The 24,444-nt window shown below is 38.3% G+C and overlaps 1 protein-coding gene across 1 annotated transcript in view; it reads right to left on the bottom strand.

Annotated features, from left to right (window-relative positions):
• Positions 1-24,444, bottom strand: part of CNTNAP5 (contactin associated protein family member 5) — an 883,101-nt gene that overhangs the window by 550,796 nt on the left and 307,861 nt on the right. The gene's annotated exons all lie outside the window — the stretch shown is intronic.

Here is a 24,444-nt window from a genome sequence, read left to right as displayed (position 1 = left end):
AGATTTGAAATCCACATGGCCAGATGGTCTTTGAGCTCACTTTCAACCTCAAAATTATATACGCCACATAATCAAGTTCTCCTCTAATTGGAAGAAGGCTAGCACAGACAAAGTAGAATGCAAAACCAACCAAACAACAAAAAGGCTTATTTGCCTGTTGCAAGCATGATACATACTATTTACACACATATACATATAATATATACACATTGAAATACCTGTCCCTTAATTTCTTTTCTATATTTTCAAAGTAAAAATTGTCACTGACATGAAAAACCATTTTTTTGATGTATGTTTTAATAATGTGATGGGGAAATTTTTATAATATAAAATCAACTGCCCTAAATACATTCTTAAAGTGGAGTATGTATGAGTGGACAGATAGATGTGAAAGTAGCTCTTTTGCCCCCTTCCTGTTTGTCCATTTATGTTTCCATCTCACCTTAAAAGAACCTAAGTATGGGAATGAGATCACTAGGCAATTTAACGTAACTCCCGACTTAAGCTCTCCTGAAGCACACCATGCCTTGCCTAACCTGCTGATTCTTTTCCTAGATAAAAAGAAGTAAGAATGAAGAATTAAGTAGTTAAAAAATGACGAATTAAGCAGTTAAAGAATGACTAGCTCTCTACACCCAGCAGCCCCTTTAGCAATTTTGCAGGCAGATCACAGGGCAAGATAACATCTGAAGAGAGAGTCAGCCAGTCTGCATGCAATGCAGAAAGATGCAGAACCCAACCTCCTGCCTTCATGATTCACTGAGATTCCTGCCCCCCGCCCCGCATTTTTCCCTTTAAAAACTCTCATGGCTGAGCAGAATCTTGGGAGTTGGTCTTAGGACAAGAGTCCACCTTCTCGCCAAATTGCCAGCTTTTCTGATTAAACTACCTTTCCTTTCTACTGATACTTGGCTCTCAATTATTGACTTTTGAGTGGTGAACAGCTGAACCTGAGTTTGGTAACAGATGGACTGATGGATGGATGGATAAATAGATAGTTGGATAAATACATATATGAGTGGACTTTAAAATACCTAAATAATGGCAAGATTATGAGAGATTTTTATTTTCTCTTTATATATATTGTATTGTATAAATTGAGCATGTATTACTTTTATAAATGGAGAAGCAAACTCATTAATAACTATTAATTTTAAAAAATCAAAATGGGAATTCTGAGCTCAGGCTGGGAAAGCTGGCTATGATGGAGCGGAGGCCCCACTAACATTATCCACATAAAAATAATTCAGTCTATTTGTGCCTCAAAGTGTCCCCTCAGCTAAAGTCATGAATCTACTCTGTGTTGTGCCTGCTTCCAGAGACAAAATATAGGTCTCTTAAGGTCCACTATGGAGATTCAAACAAGTCACTGCAAATCAAGGAGAAATGGCTTTTCTTATAGGCTTTGGCAAGGCACTTTCTAATTTGAACTATGCTTCCTTGGTTATGAAACAGGAAAATCAGTAATAAAATGCAGACAGAAATTCTCCATTTAAGTAATTAAGATGAAGTAGCCAGAGGTTTGCATGTTGCCAGCTCCAAAACTGCCCATCTGAAAACTTTAGCAAACAGGGAATCATTATCACATTATTGTCTGTGAATGCAGTATTGGAAAATATACAGCATCTTGGCTTTTCCTACAATTCACCCATCCACCATATTTCTGAAAAGATTCATTGGGGCAATAATCAAAGGCTACTTTGAAAGACAAGGCATATTATATAGTATACTTTTGCTTATTAAGAAAAACAATTGAAGTCTGTGATTTAGCTCTATCACTGAAGATGACAAAATAAAGACAACTACTAAATTCATCTTCAAGTAAAATTTTGACTCCAGGCAAATCATTAACAACTGAGTGAAGAAGAGGTATGGTCTGGATTAAGATTTTTAGTATCCTCCTCCCAATCCAAAACCACCACCTCCTACTGCCCCATAGCTTTGTCGGATTCCAAGTTATTCTCTTGGGGCTAGCTTGCCTGGGTGTATGTGGTATCTCCAGTTAGTCACATAGACACGAATGGGATAATCCACATGGTAGCATAAACCCAAGTGCTTAAAAATTGCCAAGAGTCGAAGGGGTATGAAAACAGAGGCAGAATTTTTTGTTTGTTGCTTTCTTTATTTTGGAGTCAAGAGACGAAAATAAGTATATTAATGGGGTTGATAGATACAAACTATTATAGAATAGAATGGATAAACAATAAAGTTCTACTGTATAGCACAGGGAATTTTATCCAATCTCCTGGGATGAACTATAATAGAAAAGAATATTAAAAAAAAAAAAAACCAGTATGTCTGTGTATAACTGAGTCACTTTGCTGTACAGCAGAGATGGGCACAACATTGTAAACAAACTTTACTTCACTATCCTTCAGTAAAAAAATAAGTAAATAAAAATAAAAAGTTATAGAAGAAAAAAAGTACATTAAGACAGAGGAAGAAGACATATGGAGAGCAGAAGCTAAATTTTGGATTTCTAGGCAATTCTATCAACAGAAAGAGTCCTTGAAGCTTGGCTTTCTGTTGGCTGCTGTTCACATCTTTCTTGGGTGAGCTTTTGACCTTCTTTCTGTACCAGCCTAGTGTCAGGTTTCAGAGCTGACTATGTCTTCTGAATTCCAGTGATATTAAAATTAGGGCCGATCATCATGAACAAGTTCCTATTGTGATAGGGAGATCTAGAACTTTTGTCTCCTCTGTTACAAATATATTTAATGATTTGATTTCTAAAAGTAAGATAAAATATCTTTCCAACCATACCTGACTGGTGATTAATTGTATAATAATTGAGAGTAGTTACCTCCTAGACTATTTTTGGTATAAATTGAATTTGCAAGCCTGAGTGACTCTTAAATATTGATGATGGCACAGGATTAATTGAGAAACAATGCGGAATGTTCTACAAGTGGATACACTGTAATTTCCAGCCCATTAAGAGCCCCTATTCATTCAATAGTCCCCTGATGAAAGGACAGGTCACTAGCAATTATAATGCTAAATTCTTACTCAGTTGCAAAACCCACTCTTGCCCCAATCCCACATTTCTCCAACCCAATTCATATTTCAAGCACTGTGCTTTATTGTTAAAATAGACTTAACGCCTTCAGGACAAAGAAGTTGCTCTTCAGCAAGACATATAAGGTCTTCTATAACCCAGCGCCTGTCAGAAATGCTGTTTTTATGGCCTCACTGAATCACCCACCACCCGCTTCTAGTCCAGCTTCTAGATCCTCCAAATCATCTGCAGATTGTTTCTTGCCTTCCTTTTACTCACCACCTCTCTTTCTGCTAACATTTCCAGACTCCCCAGAATCCTCATTTACAGCCATAAGTGAGGACCCCCTTCTTTGTACCCTCGGTATGATGAAACAGAAACTGAGCAGGATCCTGTGGGGCCCTCCTGGGTACTTTCTGTGTCCCCTGTTTCTTGTTTGTAGGAAATAGGCTTCATTCGGCCTCCTTGACCTTCCCTAATTTCCAAAGGGCAGATTCAAACAGTTGCTAATTAGGGAAGGGAGGGGATGCAGAAACAAGGGAGGAGTAGTCAAGAAAAAATAGTGCACCATGGGGCAGGGTCCTGGTTCCTCCTCAAGAATACACATAGTGATTTCTTTGAGCTCTTCTGCAAGAACTAAGGCCCCCAGTCAGGTGGAGGATGGTAACTTCAGGCAGAGCACAGGATTCCTGGAGCACCACCCTGTTACTTCACCACAAACCAATCAGAAGAAAGCCACACACCCTGCAGCCCTCACAATTGTTGCCTAGAAAGGCTTCTCCTCGAAAACCATAAGGGAGTTCAGGGTTTGTGAGCACAAGCCACACATTCTCTTTACTTGGCCCTGCAATAAACATTTCTCTGCTTCAAACTCTGACATTTTGGGGTTTTTTTTGGCCTCACTGTGCATCGGGCACTTGTGTTCAGTAACAAAACCATTTCTGCAATCGCATCACTAATATTCTCTTGCCCTTAATTTTTAACTGTCTGCCTCTCCATATTATATTTCATCATGGTAGAAATCAAGTCTTACTAGTTAGGGTAATCCCAGATCCCAGTATAGAGCCCAACATAGAGTAAGATATTAACATACAGTTGTATTGAATGAATACACATATGACCATTGGTGACTTGCACAAATGGTTTACTTCTTCTTGTGGGAATATTAGAAAATTGGAAAATGAGGACAGTGTTTTAAGAGTTGGGTAATGCTGTGGTTTGATTTGTGTCCCCCTAAATTCACTATGTTGAAATCCCTGATGTGACTGTATTTAGAGATAAGGCTTTTAGGAAGTAATTAGGTTAGATGAGGTCATAAGCGTAGGGTCCTAATATGATAGCATTGATGGCCTTATAAGAAGAGGAAGAGAGAGATCTCCCTCTTTGCCAGCATACAATAAAGAAAGGCCATGTGATTGCACATCAGAAAGGCAGCTGTCTATAAGCCAGGAAGAGGGTCTTCACAGGAACTGAATTGGCTGACACCTTGATCTTGGACTTCCAGCCTGTAGAACTATGAGAAATAAATTTCTGTTGTTTACCCACCCAGTCTATGGGATTTTGTTATGGTAGCCTGAGCTGACTAATAAAGGTAGTAAATAAAAATGACTATTTACAAGTATAGTCTAAGAAATGAAAGAAAGAAAGAAAGAAACAGAGAGAGAAAGAAAGAGAGAAAGAAAGAAAGAAAGAAAGAAAGAAAGAAAGAAAGAAAGAAAGAAAGAAAGAAAGAAAGAAGGAAAGAAAGAATGAACGAAAGAAAGAAAGAGAAAAAGAAAGAAAGACCATGTGAAAGGCTCTAAGGAGAAGTAAAATAATAAGACCTAAAGTTCTCCGTGATTATCAAAGTGAAGGAACTCAATCGTTGTTGGATGCCTTTCTAACTACTAGGGACAGACACTGAGTTTTATTTACAGATACTGTAATTTTAATCCAAAAATTTGAAAAATAGTAAAGAAACTGTCAGGGAGGTGGTTCATCCTCAGAGCACTTAAGCATCTCCATAAGGGCTTAGGGCTACTAAGTATCAGATTTCACATGTAAGCCTGTTACAGTTGGCAGTGCCCCTGCCAACCTCAAGCTCCCACTGTGCATCTGCTTAACTACTTAATGAAACTTTGTCTACTTATCCATCACTTTAAAAATAGCTCTTTTTATGAAATGTGACACTGTCCTTGAAATCATCACCTATTTTTCTTAATGAAAGTTTCCATAAATCCCATAGAGCCTTTGAGAATCCTCTAATAGGGACACGGTTTGAAGAGGTCTAAAAATAAAAGGTTAAAAAAGGCTTTTTGAAAGAGTCATTAGGGAAATTGATGAGGCCTGTTTTCTTTTCTTACTGACTCCAAGGGCTCATTAACGGAGGGGTTGGGGACAGAAAAGGGGGCAGTGGAGGAAGCAAGGGACTAAAATGATAATGGGAAGTTAAGGTTCTAGCCAATCTTGACCTTTTCTTCTGAAGGGACATAAAAATAAAGGGAAAGAATTTACCAACCTCCTAAGTAGGAAGTTCCACACATTTGCATGTTCTCTTCATCACTTGGTACATTCTACCTCCCTCCTTCCCTGCCCACTAGAGTACACAGAAACACAATCACACGTGTGTGTGCACGTGCACATGCACACAGACACACACAGAGACAAACCTTTGCTGGAATCTAACTCAGGGATCTCAACTCGTAGACCACATTGGACCCCCTGGGGACCACCTAGGCCAGCTGACTTAGAGTGATGGAGAACAGAAGTCTACAGTTTTGATGAGGACCTCAGAGGATTCTTCTATTTAAACTAATATTTGAGAAGTACTCATCAATCTCCACTAAATATTCACAGAAGGTAACAGATTCCTAACCTTTCCAGACACAAATTGCCTAGAGCAGGCAGACTGGGTAGGCTGCCCACCTTTCCTTTTTTTTTTTTTTTTTTTTTCTTTGCGGTATGCTGGCCTCTTACTGTTGTGGCCCCTCCCATCATGGAGCACAGGCTCCGGATGCGCAGGCGCAGCGGCCATGGCTCACGGGCCCAGCTGCTCCGCGGCATGAACCCGTGTCCCCTGCATCGGCAGGCGGACTCCCAACCACTGCGCCACTAGGGAAGCCCCCACCTTTCCTTTTTAATATGTGCTTACTGATTATCCCAAGAAATATATCTGATACCTACTATGTAGGAGACACTGTTTCAAGAACTTGGGATGAATCTGTGGAACAGAGAAGAACGCCTGCCTTGTGGAGCCAGCATCCTGTGGATTCCATGCAGAGCTCCTTTTTTCTTCTACCTCTCAACTATCTTGGTGGGAAACTTGATTGTCAAGGAGCAGGCGCCACAGGGCATAGCCCTCATGGACGCAGGGGCAGGGTAGCCGAAGTCTGGGGGAGGAACAACTCTGGTTGAAGTCCCCAGACTGTCAATGTTTGGAAGCTGGGGTCCAGCCCTGACTCTGCCAAGCAATGTTCCATCTGCATCTGTTAACCTGAACTAATGTCTATCTTCCCTGCTCCACAGGTTGTCTGTGAGTCTCAAATGTGAAAATGGAGGTGATTTTCTTTTTTTTGTTTAAAGTGAATTGACAAATATTCCCCAGCATCACACAGTGTCTTCCTTCTGCCATGACTTCTCTATCAACTTTTTTTGTTATCCTAATTCACTAGCTCCCTTTTACTGAATATCTGTAATATATGCCGAGCTCTATAAATCAGTCATCTCATTTAATCTTTTTATGGGCTTTATTACTATTTTAATTTTATAGATAAGTAGTCCGGCTCTGAGAGCTGAAGCACTTGCCCCAGTGTATGGTTCATGGGGATTTGGAGCCAGCTCAATCTCATCCATAGACACATGCTTTTTCCCCACTTCACAGTCTGTTTGCAAATTATACAGCTCTACAAAATGATTTTTCAGCCCACTATATGGGAAGTTTGCCAATTCAGTGCTTTTATATTTATATATTAGTCCATCTTTAATTCCCCAAAGAGTAAAATAGCTGAAACTTCATTTAAGAGATAAATCTAGGGCTTCCCTGGTGGCACAGTGGTTGAGAGCCCGCCTGCCGATGCAGGGGATACGGGTTCGTGCCCCGGTCCGGGAAGATCCCACATGCCGCGGAGCGGCTGGGCCCGTGAGCCATGGCTGCTGAGCCTGCGCATCCGGAGCCTGTGCTCCGCAACGGGAGAGGCCACAACAGTGAGAGGCCCGTGTACCACAAAAAAAAAAAAAAAAAGAGATAAATCTATAGGTCAAGAGGCAGGTTTTCTCTCCCCAATTCAGCTTAACTTCTTATTTTTACACTCAAACACACTGATCCTGTTCTTTTCCTGTGGTAACTTTTTAAGCCTTTTTAAATAGTTTCTGGCTTAAATCTCCTATGCTTTAATTTTTCATGAGTTTGGTTTGAGCCACCTGGTAACTCAAGTTGTTACATAAAATAGTCAATAAAATTCTTAGCACATCTAGTTTGATTTTAGTTAGCAACCTTGGGATTGGCTCTCATGCCAAAGGAAATGGAAACAGAATATTCCATTCCACTAGCTGAGCAGGTAATAAATGATAATTTTAGAAACCAGGGCAGAGGCTGGGGAAAGGGTTGGAGAGCAGAGTCAGACTGTGGGTAAGTGGCCAAGACTGACAGTCAGGTTTACGGGGTCATTCATTTCACATACATCTATATGTAAGAAAATATGACTTTTTTTTTTTTAAGTCTTCCAATATTGGCAATGAAGCGAGAGTTTTCATGTAGGGAAAGGACATTCATGTAGGTCTAATGTTTCTCCCTTGAAATTTTCCTTGCTGTGGGGAGAGCTTGCTAACTATTGATACTTATGTCCCATTAACACTATGGCCAAATGTAGAGTCTTGAATCTCTCCTTACGTCCTGTAGACTAGTGTACTTGAGACTAAAAATTTCAAAGCAGTGTTTATCTAACTGTAAAGAGATTACAAATCACCTGGCAGCCTTGTTATATACTGCAGGCTCTGATTCAGTAGACTTGGGATGAGGTTGGAAATTCTGCATCCCTAACTGGTTCCCAACAGGGTTTTAGAGAAAACTCTGCTAAAGCTCTGGAGGACCAATGGGGAAACAAAGAAGTACTTATCAAGAAATCATGAAAAAATCTACAAACAATAAATGCTGGAGAGGTTGTGGAGAAAAGGGAACCCTCCTACATTGTTGGTGGGAATGTAAGTTGGTACAGCCACTATAGAGAACGGTATGAGGGTTCCTCAAAAAAACTAAATATAGAACTACTATATGACCCATCAATCCCACTCCTGGAGATATATCTGGAGAAAAACATAATTTGAAAAGATACATGCATCCCAATGTTCATTTCAGCACTATTCACAATAGCCAAGACATGGAAGCAACCTAAATGACCATCAACAGATGAATGGATAAAGAAGATGTGGTACATATTTACAATGGAATATTACTCAGCCATAAAAAGAAATGAAATAATGCCATTTGCAGCAACATGGATGGACCTAGAGATTATCATACTAAGTGAAGTAAGTCACACCAAGAAAGACAAATATCATATGATATTACTTATGTGTAGAAACTAATTAAAAATGATACAAATGAAGTTATTTACAAAACAGAAACAGACTCACAGATCTCGAAATCAAACTTATAGTTACCAAAGGGGAAATGTGAGTGGAAGTGATAAATTAGGAGTTTGGGATTAACATATATATACTACTACGTATAAAATAAATAATCAACAAAGACCTACTATTTAGTACAGGGAATTCTACTCAATATTCTATAATTACCTACAAGGGAAAATTACCTATAAGGGTAATTATTTTGTAATTATCTATAAGGGAAAATAATCTACTCAATATTCTGTAATTACCTCTAAAAGAAAAAATATATATAACTGATTGATTTTGCTATGCAACTGAAACTAGCACATTATAAATCAAGTATACTCCAATAAATTTTTAAAAATACATTATACTACCTAAAATTTTTTTTTAAAAAAAAGAAACCATGAGATAAGCATCATTTGCTTCCTGACCAGTGTCTCTCCTTCTTTGCCCAAGACCAAGGGAGCACTTGTCTTTTAGCAGACAACTAACCATCTTCAGTTTTTGTTATTTCAGCCCAAGAATACAAGTCCCTGTCCTTCTACCTTCTGAGTACCTGTTTTTTGGTACATGGAGTTAGTTTTTTCCAGAATGATCCCAAATGTCCATAACCACTCTCTCCAGGAATGACCAGAACACCCTATAATATATTCAGAACACAACTAGTAGAAAAATGGGGTTCAAACCAAAAGCCTTTAAGTCTACAGATTCCAGATCCAAGACAAAACCAGTTGTGAAAAATCAAATGTGAAATCAACACCCAGCAAGATGGGTTCTGGACTTAACAGATGTGGGCGATGTCATCCCTACCAGCCCTGGAGGAGAAGGCTGATGAGAACCAAGCTAGCAAAGATGGGAGATCAGAGTGAGCAGCTGTGTCCTGGGAGGAGCGTAGCAGACGCTGTCCTGTATCTCTGCCCATTGTGGTGTGGACACTGCAGCACTCTCCTGCAGAGCCTGCACTGTTATCCCACTTGCTCTGGGTGGATCAGATGCCACCCACACTCCTCTTCCAGAGATACATGTATGGCTGCCACTTGGCCAGATAACATACTCCTGGCTATCATGAATTCTCTGACCACCATGGGACCATATGGAGCTCAGTTCTGGACTTTGGTCCAACTACTGGGAAAGGAAAGATTACTTTCTCTTGTGTTTGATACACTGTCAGGCTGTAATCTTGGGACTGCTTGTGGTTAGTTTGTCTCCATGTGGAAAGGTCGCAGGAGTGGGAACTCGAGAAAGGGACTAAGAGTGAGGGAGTGGGAGAGACCAGGTCTCCAGGACATATTTTGATTTCTGTATTCAGGGTTGCTTGGAACTGGTGCTGTTTGAAATTATCAACTAGGTACATCAATCATGTTTCATCTTTTTTTTTTTTAACATCTTTTTTGGAGTATAATTACTTTACAATTGTGTGTTAGTTTCCGCTTTATAACAAAGTGGATCAGTTATACATATACATATGTTCCCATATCTCTTTCCTCTTGTGTCTCCCTCTCTCCCACCCTCCCTATCCCATCCTTCTAGGTGGTCACAAAACACCGAGCTGATCTCCCTGTGCTATGCAGCTGCTTCCCACTAGCTATCTATTTTACGTTTGGTAGTGTATATATGTCCATGCCACTCTCTCACTTTGTCACAGCTTACCCTTCCCCCTCCCCATATCCTCAAGTCCATTCTCTAGTAGGTCTGTGTATTTATTCCCATCTTATCCCTAGGTTCTTCATGACATTTTTTCCCCTTAGATTCCATATATATGTGTTAGCATATGGTATTTGTCTTTCTCTTTCTGACTTACTTCACTCTGTATGACAGACTCTAGGTCCATCCACCTCACTACAAATAACTCAATTTCGTTTCTTTTTGTGGCTGAGTAATATTCCATTGTACATATGTGCCACATCTTCTTTATCCATTCATCTGATGATGGACACTTAGGTTGCTTCCATCTCCTGGCTATTGTAAATAGAGCTGCAATGAACAATTTTGGTACATGACTCTTTTTGAATTATGGTTTTCTCAGGGTATATGCCCAGTAGTGGGATTGCTGGGTCATATGGTAGTTCTATTTGTAGATTTTAAGGAACCTCCATACTGTTCTCCATAGTGGCTGTATCAATTTACATTCCCACCAGCAGTGCAAGAGTGTTCCCTTTTCTCCACACCCTCTCCAGCATTTATTGTTTCTAGATTTTTTGATGATGGCCATTTTGACTTGTGTGGGATGATATCTCATCGTAGTTTTGATTTGCATTTCTCTAATGATTAATGATGTTGAGCATTCTTTCATGTGTTTGTTGGCAATCTGTATATATTCTTTGGAGAAATGTCTATTTAGGTCTTCTGTCCATTTTTGGATTGGGTTTTTTGTTTTTTTGTTATTGAGCTGCATGTTTCATCTTTGATTAAGCCATTGAAGTTGAGGTTCTGTCAAATGCAATCTCATGCTCTCTGACTAATAAAAGGTATTAAGGAGACAGAGCTAAATGCAAGAAAGAGAAGGGGCTGAAGAGGAATGGAAAATGCATTTGGGTAAAAAAAAATGAGGCCTGATTGAAACAAGATTTAGGAACCTCAGCGAGCACATATTTAGGCAATTAATATGGTGAGCATTAAGGAACACAGTTAAAAACATGGTATCCCATTTTTAAAACCCCAAAGGTGATATAATTGTTAAAAATAGTGTTTGGGAGTTTTGTTTTCAATTCTCCTAAGCCCCAACCAACAATTTATGGAAAAGAGTCAATGCCCATCAGAGCACTGACTAATTTTGATTTAGGCTAATTTTGATTCTTTCTTTAATTCTATGCATCTAGAGCATTACCTCTCTGTAGCTGTACCTGGTTAGACGCCTTTTCCAATGTAACTTTTGTTTCCTGCCTACACCTGTGATAGCACCCATCCAACTTTAAATCACTTGCCTGCCTCTCTCAGAGGGCTTCTTGGGGGCTGGGGTTGTCTATGCTCCCTGTGAACCACAGTGCCTTACATGGGGTCAGCGCACAACAAAGGGAAAATTGAATGAATGAAGGAATGAATGAATGAGTTCATCTACAAAGAAACACCTGGGATCCATTAATATAATACTTTTGGAAATACAGAAAGCAAATTCTTATGTAGAGGCATGGACTGAGAGATGCCACTGTCCCTTTTTAAGAGATAATAGTTTCCTTCCCATTGTCTTATAACTGCTCCCTCCAATATATTCTCCACACTGTAGCCAGAATGTTGTTTTTAAATGAGGGATCCCCACTTAAGATCATCTGACAGCTGTCCAGTTCTCTCAGAACTCACTATGGCCATCAGGAGCCTGAAAGATCTGGCTGCTTCCTATCTGACTCCTCTAACTAATGCAGTTTTAATGAGCTCCTCTTAATTCAGAGTTTTCACATAGTCTGTTCCCTCTGTGGGTCTACTCTTCCATTTTCCTCCCCATGGTTATTCCTTCTTACATGTCAGATTTTGGCTTAAATTCCACTGCTTCAGAGAAGACTTTCTTGGTCCTTGAGCTGAGGTCAAGCACTCAAGTTATGAATTCTCCCTGCACAAAGTACTGCTCCTTCCTAGCATAGTAATTAAAAATATTTGTGTTTCTCATTATTTGCTTAATTATTTCCTTAATTATCCTTGTTGCTAGAACATGCAATTTATAAAACTAGGCTTTTGTCTGTCTTATTGATCATTATTTCCAGCACTTAGCATAGTTCTGGCACAGCTAGAACTTATGATGAAGATAATGGAGATGTTTATGAGAATGATGATGATGGTGATGGTGGTGGTGGTGGAGGTGCTGGAGGTGGTGATGGTGGTGGTGGTGGTGGTGATGATGGTGGTGATAATGGTGATGATGGTGATGATAATGGTGATGTTGGTGATGTTGGTGATGATGATGATGGTGATGATAACGGTGATGTTGGTGATGATGGTGATGGTGATGGTGGTGGTGGTGGTAGTGATGGTGGTGGTGATGATGGTGGTGATAATGGTGATGATGGTGATGATGATGGTGATAGTGGTGGTAGTGATGGTGATGGTGGTGTTGATGGTGGTGATGATGGTGATGATGATGGTGATCTGGAGATGTGCATTAGGTCATGTTTCCTCATATTAAAACAACTGGGCCCAAAGAAGATGACCTTGTAGCCATTTTCAATTTCTTTCAGATCATCCATATATTTAGTGCCATGAATAGGTGAAGACTACAATTCACTTTAAAGTGTTGATATTTTATAGAAACAGGCAGAAGTAGTATATTTGGCAACTTATTTTTTCTAAATTGAAAACCTGTCTTCATTATTTTGACCTACATTAACAGCTGCTTTTAGCCTCTAAAGGAAGGGTCAGATATTCCTGTGACTGTGTTGTGGGTGAACAGCTGATTCATCTATGTGCTATAAACATCTGCACAAGAGTTTGCAATGTGGAACCACCTAATTTTGAAAATCGCCATTTAGAAAATGTGTGCCTATCTATGTATGTGAATACATAGATTTACATGTATATCTTACAGACCATCTGGCTGTGCGTCCAAACAGGCACTGGCCCATTTGAGTAGATTCTGGGAAGTGATGTTAGGTCTCTGTCTCCCTCTTCTCCACATGCTGGTAAACAAGATTGCAGGCCTTGAACAAAATGACAAAATAGACCTCCCAAATGTTCAAGAGAGGGAGTGAGGGTGTTTCAACAACACAGGGGAAGTTGTTGGAAAACATCATTCATGATGAACTGCAGTCAAATACAAGCAGGTATATTCCTTTGAGGAAGGAAACAAATTGGTGGGTACCTTTATGTAGACAGAGATCAAATATATGGAGCCAGAATGCAAAAAAATAAAGCAAGAAAAGATTCAATTCCTAGGCAGAAGCTCTGAGCACGGAGGACACAATCCAGGCCAGAGGTCTGGAGATGAGGCATGTTTCTCAAAGGGCAAAGGAGGGACTTGCTATTGAGTCAACTACTTTCTATTTTTTTGTTATTATTTATTTATTTATTTGGTTGTGCCGTGTCTTAGTTGTGACATGCAGGATCTTCAGTTGCAGCATGTGGGTTCTTTTAGTTGCGGCACGTGGGATCTATTTCCCTGTCAAACCCAGGCCGCTGCATTGGGAGCATGAAATCTTATCCACTGGACCACCAGGGAAGTCCTGAGTCAACTACTTTCTAAACTAAATATTTCTTACAGCATACTTCGCTTGCCTAGAACTGCTTTGGGGGAGGGAAGGGCCAAATTGACAGATGGAGAAAATGGGCACTTAAATGCAAAACACAGCAAAGGGCTAGAGAAACCATGCCTTTATTATTATTATTATTATTACTATTATTTTAATTTTTATTATATTATTTTCCTTAAGAACCAATAGTCTACTTCAGCAAAAGTTTTCCCTGAAGGAGTCACCTCTGGTGGGTGTCGTCTCCCAAATAATCTGAAGTGAAGTGCTTAAGGTAGATCCAGAAATTAGTCCCCAGAAAGATCAGAGATAAAATGGCAAAAGCAAAAACTCAGGAGTATCACCCTAGGCCTGATAACATACCATGAGCCAGGACCGGATGGAAAATGGTGTCCAAATGGAAGATCCTGGGAATAAGGCTTGAGGGTGCCCACAATGAATGGGATATGAGTGGGTGTCATGCTTGCTTTCACCAGGCAGTGTGTGGGTGTGTCAGGCAGAACTGAAGGTAGTGAGCCAAGCTAAGCAGTATAATCTAATAAGACAATTATTATTATGCAATAAACCAAAGATCTATTTTTTCAAAATAGTATGAATAAAGTTTAATTACAGGAGGAGAGCCAATGATACCACACTATGCATAAGTCCTTCATTAATGATTTCCCTTCATATATATGAGGAGAATATAAAGGCTAGAATCACATGATAAATAAGGGCAAAATTAATAGGGCAATGTTATTTCATAAATGGCAAAAGGCATGAGAGTTTAAGAGGGTGATCGATAACTGTACTTTATTTAGCAAATACAGGATGTCCAGTTTTTGGAGATTACATACTGCCTCTGCATGGGAAACAAAGATTCAGAGACTATCAATTACACGTGTTACCTAGTCCATCATCAGGGCAAAAGAGCTAGCCTTTGTAGCAATTACAGAAAGATGTCTTTGTAAAACATGCAACGCGTAATCACATAATTGCTAAATCACACGCTGGAGAAGAAACAAGCGTGCCCTTAGATACTGCAACTTTTCCAGTGCAGCTCAATTTGTTGAAAAAGATGCAATTTTTTTTTTCATTTTTACACTCTGCACAAAAATATTTGTCTTTGAAGGTGCATTTGTCTCTAAAGCGGAAATCCATTCTGGACAGAACCCCCGGGTTCTATAGCTCTGAAACTCAATCTGATGGATAAGTACACGTGCCTCCAGTTTTTCAAGGTTAAAACTGCAGGAGGGTCAAGCCCTTTGGCTCTCTGATTACCTTTGTAGAACCAGCTGGAGAACCTGCCCGCAGAGAAGCTGCTGTCTGCCCTCAGGCCAAACATGTTTGTAAGTCCTGGCAGCAGATAGTGCATTGGAGGAAGACAGAGGAATGCCTGGCAGTAGTTTGCTTAAATTTTCTGTCCTCAGGATAAATTCGGAAGTCCTTTATGTGGCCTACCATACCTTTTATATTTGCTGTCTGCGCGTCTTTCCTTCCCGCTGCTGTCTCCTCTGCATTGGGCTGCAACCTTGCTGACGTTCGAGTTATATTGAAGGTATAACTTCGAAGGTATAAGTTATATCGAAGGTATATCGAAGGATGCATGCTCCTCCCTCCTGGCCTGCTCTGCCCTCTGCTCTCTGACTGGCCCAGTCTCCTCCTCTCCTCTCTGCACACGGCTCATTTCCACCCATCCCTAGCACATCAGCCTAAACATCTCTTGTTCCAGGAGAGCCTTCCTAGCCCACAGACCAGGCAAGGGGACTCAGTTAGGGGTTCACTTAGCACTTGTCATAGTTTATTGGAGTGATCTGTCTTTCTTGTGATTATGTGTCTTTATCACTGCAGGCATATTTGAGCCCAATGATATCATTTGGAGAATAAGCAAACAGGTTTCTGTGAGTCAGATAAAAACACTACAAAAGTTAGTGCCATCGGAACCCCGTGTATATTGATGAGGATTTTCTGTGCAAGGAAAATCAAAATGGAGTAGGTACTGCTAAGAGAGCTCAGCAGAAGGAAGCCAGGAAGCCATGGAGGAAGTGGAACTTATGTTCATCTCAGCCCGGATGCAATCTGAAATTTTGACCCCTTATTGTCTGATTGCAGACATCCAAAACACCTGCACGATGTTCCAGAAACTCAAGATACTTACAGGGCCCTTACCCTAAATAACTTGTAACAGCCTATCCCTTAAGGAAATATTTCCTTTTTGTATCAGAGCCAATCATAATTCTTGCAAGACAACTTTAACATCCTTGTTTAACACAGCTTTGTCTTTATAAGCCCCTGACTCTTTCCTCTTCCCCGAAATACTCTTTTGGTTTTACCTGAATCTGTGTCTCCCAAATTGCAGTCCCTAAGATCCCCAATAAAGCTCTTTGTTCTTGGCAGCCTTGATATTAATTATTCTTCAACATTTCTCAGCCATAAAGCCGGAACGAGTCACGACTTTGCTGCCTCACTTCGCAGAGAAAGTTGAACTTAACATTAAACCACAGATGTGAAAGCAGTTTTGAAAGGGTAAACTGGTTTGCAATCATGTGGCACAGAGAGTTAACCCTCCCCACATGTTATATGTGTTCCCCTAAATTTCCCAGCCACCCTTGAATTTACATTGGGGCCATCAAACTAGTTTTCAGCAAACAGACATACCTGGAAGTGGCATGTATCTTTTATGGAGTGAGATGGAGGCAATTGTTCCTGATGGCAAAGCTGGAAGATGAGGGGAGTGTGCTCCAGACACACCCAACTAGAGTGTGAGAAACAGATGGCTGCATTTCACCTGGAGATTTCCAGCTTGTCTTTTGTGAGCAGTTAGTATTAGAAATTACTTAGACGAAGTGGGGAGCTTGCGTAAAAAAAGAAAAAAGATTAGGTAATAATCATATGCTGTTGGCCAGGTTTAAGGGTTCTTTGGTGGGTGGGATGGTGTCTGGTATTGGAAGCAGGAAAGAGGGAGATCTATGTTTGGCCATCATGAAACATTTAGTGATGGCATTAATCTGGAGGGCAAACCATATGCACAGTGGACTTATGGCTTAAGGGAAGAGGCTGGACATCAGAATGTGAGAAGTGTGTACTGGCTGTGTTTGTTAAGATTGAGAAGAAAGAGATAATCTCAGGAAAGGATCTGCCTGTTTACATGAAGAAGTAAAAGGATTTGAGAGCTTACAGAAATTTGAGGTCTTCCTGATTGGAAAAAAAAAAAAACCTGAGTGCTTCTAGAAACACAAATGAAATGATGAGTTTTTTACAAAGACTTTGAGCGTCAAAGGTCTGGTAAGACCTCTCAGTTAGATAATGCAACTCAAGGCAAAGATCAGATTAAAGATGTACCATTTTTATGTATTTTTCCAAATAGGTGTTTGCCATTGAGTTGAGAGGGAAAGGCTTGGAGAATAGGGCTGATGAGACAGAATGTAAATATTTCAGAAAGAACTTTGCCTGTGGTTACTGACACATGGAACTAAGTGGAAACATATTGGTCAGAGATCCTCTAGTTTGAGGCAAATATAAATATTTAGATATAAACATATCCTGAATTTGGACCAAAAATATCCTTTTAGTATTTGGCCATTAAAGCAGTCCTTGTGGCCCCAACTTTCTGTGAACAGTGAGATGAGAAAGCTGAATAGACCCCCCCAATGACCATTTCCCCTGATGTTCATTTCTGCTGATATCGGGGAAGATCATAGTAAAGGAAGAACCTTCCAGAGAGGAGTCTAAGAGCCCTGATGATGATCAATCAAGGAGCTGCTTCCAGAGAGCAAATCAAGCCCTTGTCCTCCAGGTCAAGAGGACTCTGCAGCATTTGCTAAACAGGCTTGCAGAGTGACAGTAAGCCAGTGACTCTGTGTGGCATTTGTCACCTTCCCCACTCTTTCCCTCTCTGAATGGCAATGTCCATTGTGATTATTTTGTTCCTGTTCTGCTTTTGCATATTGGATGTATATGCGTGTACGTGTATGGGGCTGGGGAGGACAGCGAGGAGAGGAGATGAAATTATTGTTATTTTTTTTAAAATTTGAGATTTTTGTACCAAGAGAAGCCACATCCAGACTTTATGGAGACACTACCACACACTTGGACTTGGAAGTAAATGCCGTGACTAGATGAGACTTTGGAACACCTTCAGGAGGGGGATGACGAGTACAATGTGTAGGGGGTCAGAAGAAGGTGGGAATATATATGCGTATGTTTTCTATTACAGAGAAATGAATAGGCTTTAAAGATCACATTACTTTACTCTAGAAAGTTCCAGTAGCTGCCCATAGCACTTAGCATAAGACTCAAATGCTGACCCAAGATCTATACATGCTAGAGGCATTTTATCCTCTTTCTCTACATCCCGGGCTTATACCCCTTCATTCTTATTTTATTCCTGAACTTCAGTCACTGGCTTTCTTTCAGTCCTTCAAAGAACATGCCATGTCCAGGGCACGTGCACTTGCCATTTGTTTTGTCATTCCTGCTGCCTGCACTGGTTTTTCTCAGGTACTAAAGATGGCTAAAGCCTTCTTAGCCTTATGTTATAGTCTACATAGCATCTTTTCAGAGAGGCGCTCCCTGGCCTCTTAGCTGAGATCATTTCCAAATCTAACTGCAGCCCAAACATTCTTTAAAATTCTACCCTGTCTTCATAACACCTGTCATTATTTTAAATTATCATTATTTTACTTGTTAATTACCATTGTGCTTATCTGTTCTGCCCGACACTGTGTTTCTGGGGATTAGCATTGTGCCTGGCCCACAGAAAATAAGGTATCAATAAATATATCTTGAAAGAACACAGTATGTGGAATAGTAGAGTAAGTGGCAGTCAGCTACAAAAGCATGAGTTAATATAATGAGCATCCATAACAAGACAAATAAAACTTATCCCAGTTTAATCACATACACCCCTCCCCTGACCCACCCCCTTTTCTCTTCCAGCCCAAGAATATTAGGATCAACTTCACAGTCATCCCTCTGTCCCTCAAATATGCCATGCTTTTCCTGAACTGAGGACTCTGTTCATGCCATTCTCATATATATATATATAGATATAGATATAGATATATATTATATATGTATATAATATATATCTATATATATATATATAGATATACTCTCTCTTCTCTGCTATCACACTACTCAGCCTCCCAAACTCAGCTCCTGTATCATGTTTCTTATGCAATCTGCCCTGTGCGTGCTCCATCACCAACCCCAGTCTTCAGCAGAAGGGGCGGGCTGCTCTCTGTGCCCATTGCCCTCAGATGCTTTACTATAGCAATTGCAAGTGTTTGTAATAATTATCTCTTCTGTTTTCATTTCAGTCACTACCAGAAGAATTCCTTAAGGACAAGGTCTGTGTCTCATGAGCACTATGCATAATGCCCCAGAACATGGCAAATATCTCATAAGCCCCTCGGATTTAAAAGTATTATTGATTGAACAAAAAATATAATTATTTCAAAATAATGTTCACAAGTACCATTCACATTATGTGCTTAACATTATCTTTCTACAAAGTGCTATTAATATTTTTTAGTAATATAAAACCTACCTTAAATAATTTCTTTTTCTATAAATTATGCATTGGATTTTTATTACTATTATTTCCTGATATTCAGAGAACACATAAAATCAGTCAAAAGGCTTCGATGCAATTTAGCTTAAAAATGTTCATATGATAAGATTCAGAAATTCCACTGCTTGGAATCTATCCTAACAAGATGATCAGCAATGCAGATGGAGAGATAGCCATTTAACATGTGTAATATTGAGTACAATAGGAGAAGTGATCATCCTAAACGCTCCACATTAGAGAAAGTATTGAATATCTTATTTCACATCATAAGAGATATTATTTTCAGGCATAAAGAAGTTTTAAATATTTTAAAATGTTATTTAATATTTATTAAATATATTATTTAATATTTATTATTTATAAAACTAAATTATTAAAATATAGTGCTTACTGAATAACAATGTATAGTGAAATATATACACAGCTTAGTGTATAAAATAGAATGTATAATAATTAATGGGCTTTTAAAATTAAAAAATAAAGTGTTTTGCTAATAAAATTATTTCTAAAAAATAATTATACAGTATGTTGACATAATTTCTAAAATTTGTTATGGATAGTTTTAATATTAAAAACCAAGTAAGCAAAATAATTATTCATGTTACTTATTCATACACTTTACTCAGTGCCTTAGCCGAATCTGTCTGTAACAGCTCACTATTACGGTTTTCTGAAACTCTCATGTTTTTCAATATGGTCATATTATATTATTTTTAAAAATAAAATTGCTTAAACTTTTCTTTATAATTATAGTTTATTTATTGGAAATCGATGACATTCAATTGACTCTTCAACAGGCCAAAATATGTGTAATTGTGAACAATCTCTATAGGTGCTGAGGTTTCTGGTACATTCAGAGCAAACTTGCTAAATGCAGGATATTCTAAATCCTAGTATTTTTTTAATAGAAATGTTTATATATATTCAGCCCAGATATCTTATATATGTAGTGTTTTTGCCTCCTTTCACAGAATCTTCTCCTGTTAGATATTTTTACATAGTAAAATGTATCAAATAAATTGCTTCTATGTTCCTCTTGAATGTTTTATCGATTTAGATTTATGTGATATCATAGGCTTTCTCAATTTCACTCCCTTCTGTACTGAATATGAATTTATCTAATTAAAACTACAAGCTCCATCAAAACATTCTTCCCAGAAGTCAAGATATCCAACACTCAACTATAGATTTTTTAAATTCAAATTTTGTACACATTCAAACCTTCATCACTTAATTTGTTCAGTTCCTCCCTTGCTTTTATAGGAATACTTTTCAATATATTCCTGTTTGCAAGTTTTGTTGTCAATAATGTTAAGTTTCTGAAGGCCTCAAAAGCTAAGGTTTCCTGGCTCTACATTTGTTGAATACTTTGAAAGAAATGATTTTTTTGAAGAATTTTAAAGATACTGGGAAATGTTCCCAAATTAATATGGAATGGAAATGTTTTAAATGATAAAGTTAAATAAAGCAGTCTAAGAGAAAAAATATGTAAAATATTCCTTTTTCACTAGTTCTAGGCTGTATATGCTTTTTACCTTGTAGCATGCCTGAAATCAGGGTGCATCTCCCCATCAACGGCTCCTGGTTGGCCACCATGTAGTTGTACTGGCCACATAAAAATTGTGTAGATTTGGACAGAGCTGGGGTATAGCTTTGTCACTCTATTAGCTATGTCCGTTGTTGGTAATACAAGAGTTGAGTTTAATTGGTATTTCAAATAATAGTAAAATATTATACAATGATTCAGCATTGAAAACACATTGTTTACATGGAAAAGCAACAACCCAGAAGATAACATTGTGTTGGACATATAGACATGAATATGTCAAAGGTGAGTCAGGACAGACCAATTCTGAATGTGGAAGAATTTTAGAAATATCTTATCAATTTTATTTTGCATCTATTTTCTTCTTATGTGTGCACAAGAATGATACAATGGTAAAAACCTATGCCTATATAATTGAAGAGGGTCATTTCAAGACATACAACATACAAGTTCTAAGTGATAAGAAAGCATGGTGTCAGTGTTGATTTGGTAGCATTTTTTTTTCTTTCTTAGGAAGTAATGGTAGGTCTTATAATCACTAGTACCTTAGAGTAAATCATAGATGTATGCATATAAAGAAAGACCAGAAGTAAATATCTTCAAATGTTAGTAGTGAAATTACAAATGATTATAATTTTCTTAATTTATTACCTGTAGTTTCTAAATAAAATATATATGTATAATTACTTATATAATGAAAATATTAATTAAAACTTTCCAATATTTGTAGTAGCAAGATTAAGTACTTATGTTTTGTTACTGAATGAAGTATGTATAACAAGACTTGCAGAAGTATGTATGACTATATCTATGAAAATACTTACAGAATTAATAAAAATGAAAAAGAAAAGCACCAAAATGTTAAAGTAGTTTAAAATTCTAGTAGACAGCAGTGATAGAATGATGGATCCCAGCCCCATTTTCTCCTTGCCAATTTTCCAATAATGAATACATAAATACATACACACAGATGTGTGTAATTTTTATCCTATCATTCAACAAAAGAAAATAACAAAACCTAAATACAAGAACCGACATTGAAATCACTGAAAATGATTTGCATCTAAATCTGTAGATAGTTGCATCTACCATCCATGGACTACTCACTCTGTGACTGCCATTGTGCCAAGTTCTTCACACATATTATTTCATTTCCTATCCACAAAAACCGTGAGGGATGTATGTAATCATATCTATTTTAAGAATAGAGAAACTGAGGTTTAGGGAGGTCCAGGGACTTACCAATGCCTATAGCAAGTAAGAAGTGGAAACAGAAAGTGGGCCTGTTCTGTGAACTTAGATAGCCTTGCTGTTCAGTATCCTGCAATAACCACACATTCCTCTAATAGCACTATGACCAACAAAGATCGTAAAATCCCTGCTGAATGAAGTGCACACGTGACAGTTCCCATTTCATACAATTAGAAACTGAGATCGAAAAAGATCAAGTGACCTACTGAAGATCACTGAGCAATTGGGTGAGATCATTGGGTCTAGAACCTGCCTAAACAACGGTGAAGACCTGTGAGTAATGGAAATTGAATTGGAGGTCCCCAAATCATGTTTCAAATAGTCCTGGGGCCTGCCAGGCAGTTGAAGATCACTCTTCTAAAATGTATGTTGCATCGTGGGTTCTAATTTCAAAGATCCATGTGCAGAGTAGATGCAGACAATGGATCTTTTACAACAGCCTTGCAGTCAAGATGTGTACTGAATTGATTTCCCTTTCTTTTGGCAGATGAATGTGGAAAATAATTGTAGCAATAACTTCTATAGTGATTTTCAAACTTAACACACTGGGAAAAACACATTAAGTAGCTCAATACTATTTGAATATGGCATTCTATTAGCCACTGAGTTGTAGGAAGTACAACAAAAGTGGAAGGCACATTGGATTTGACTTGATGAATAGTTTATCTTCAGATATGTGATGCTGAGGCAGATCAGTGACTCTCCAGCTAATATTCTGCTTCTTGCAGCAGTTCCAAGGTAGTTCCTTCTTTGAAATCAGTCTCCAAAGATTTATAGATTCCCTCCAAAAGCCCAACAGAAACTTTAAAATTCAAATTTAAAATGTAACTAACAATCTTTGTAGAAATTTAAAACAATAAATATAAATGATAAAATAATGAAGCACTCATAATCCTACCACCAGAAAGAAAATATATATGTATTCATATGTATAATAAAAATGTATGTAATATATATAATATATTATATATATATATATATATATATATATATATATATATATATATATATAAAGCTTTGGGGACTATATCTCCAAAGGCACATCACTAGGTGAAAGGATATACACACCCAACACGTTTAACGCTTTTATACTGTGTGTAATATCAGCCTAGACCACAGGAGGCACTGTTGTAACATGCAAAGAGCATGGTACAGGGAGCATATCTGGATCAAAATCCAGATTCAATTCCTCATTATCTCTCTGGTCCTCAGCTTCTGCATCTGTCAAATGGGAATGCTACACCTATCACACAGGACTACAGTAAATTTTAAAGGAAATAACATACTTTGAGAATCTGGTTCCCTTGGCCCACTGTCTAGCTATGTTGTAGACATACATAATGATAATTGCTAAAAAATGCATGTTTTTTTCTTCCTTTTATTTCTCCTAAAACCAAAGCAATGTGCTGATGCTTCAATTGTTAGGCTCTTGTTTTAATATTATTGGGACTAATGACAAGTTTGTATACACAAACTCATACTTTTTCATACTCTTTAAACACACTCCTGTAAATGGCCATAGATTTAAGCCATGGGAGACCAATTTTATATCGATTATCACTTACTATTAAGACAGCTGAAAACTTGAACTACATTAATTTCTCTAGTTTTTTGTTAACAATAGTCACCAGCTTCATTGAAAACAATTTTGAGGAAAGCAATTCAGGGGTCTCTAGCAAAAATGGAAGGTATCTGTAATTAGTGAAATGGTCTTCAGAAGATTCCAAAGGGGGAAAAAATGGTTTCACACAAGAAATATTTGAAGACTGAAGCACTCAGCACAACACCACAGGTAAATGTCAATACTGACTTCTATTTTGATATGACGACAGTGTCCTTGGATCATTAGTCACCAAATCACCTTGCTCATATACTGCAGGCTCAAGAAGTGACTATTATTAGTGGTAATCAGGAAATGGAATTGTAAAATCCTAAAATGTTATGGTTAGATAGAGGAGCCTAAAAGCCATCTTTGTTTAACCGCTCATCCAGTGTATAATTTTCTTCTACCGAATCTGTGGCCAATATTCATTCCTTTATTCATTCATTTATCCATCCAAGGAATATTGTTTGAGTGCATCCTATTTTCTAGGCCCTGTTCTGGTTTTGATGACATACCACCAAACTAAGCAAAGACTTCTGTGACCCAGTGATGGAAAGATGGGAAGAATGTGTAAAGGTATAAACAAATAATTTCAGAGAGTGATAAAATAACAGGAAGGAAATAAAGCAGGAGGAGAGGTTGGAGAATCTCTGGGGAGAGGGAGGTTTAGGGAAATATTTCAGTTAAAATAGTAGGAATCCATGAGTTTTATTTTTTACCATCACCTGAAAC

The sequence above is a fragment of the Pseudorca crassidens genome, chromosome 6, assembly GCF_039906515.1.
Source record: "Pseudorca crassidens isolate mPseCra1 chromosome 6, mPseCra1.hap1, whole genome shotgun sequence".
Taxonomy (NCBI): domain Eukaryota; kingdom Metazoa; phylum Chordata; class Mammalia; order Artiodactyla; family Delphinidae; genus Pseudorca; species Pseudorca crassidens.
This window is presented reverse-complemented; position numbering and strand designations above follow the sequence as displayed.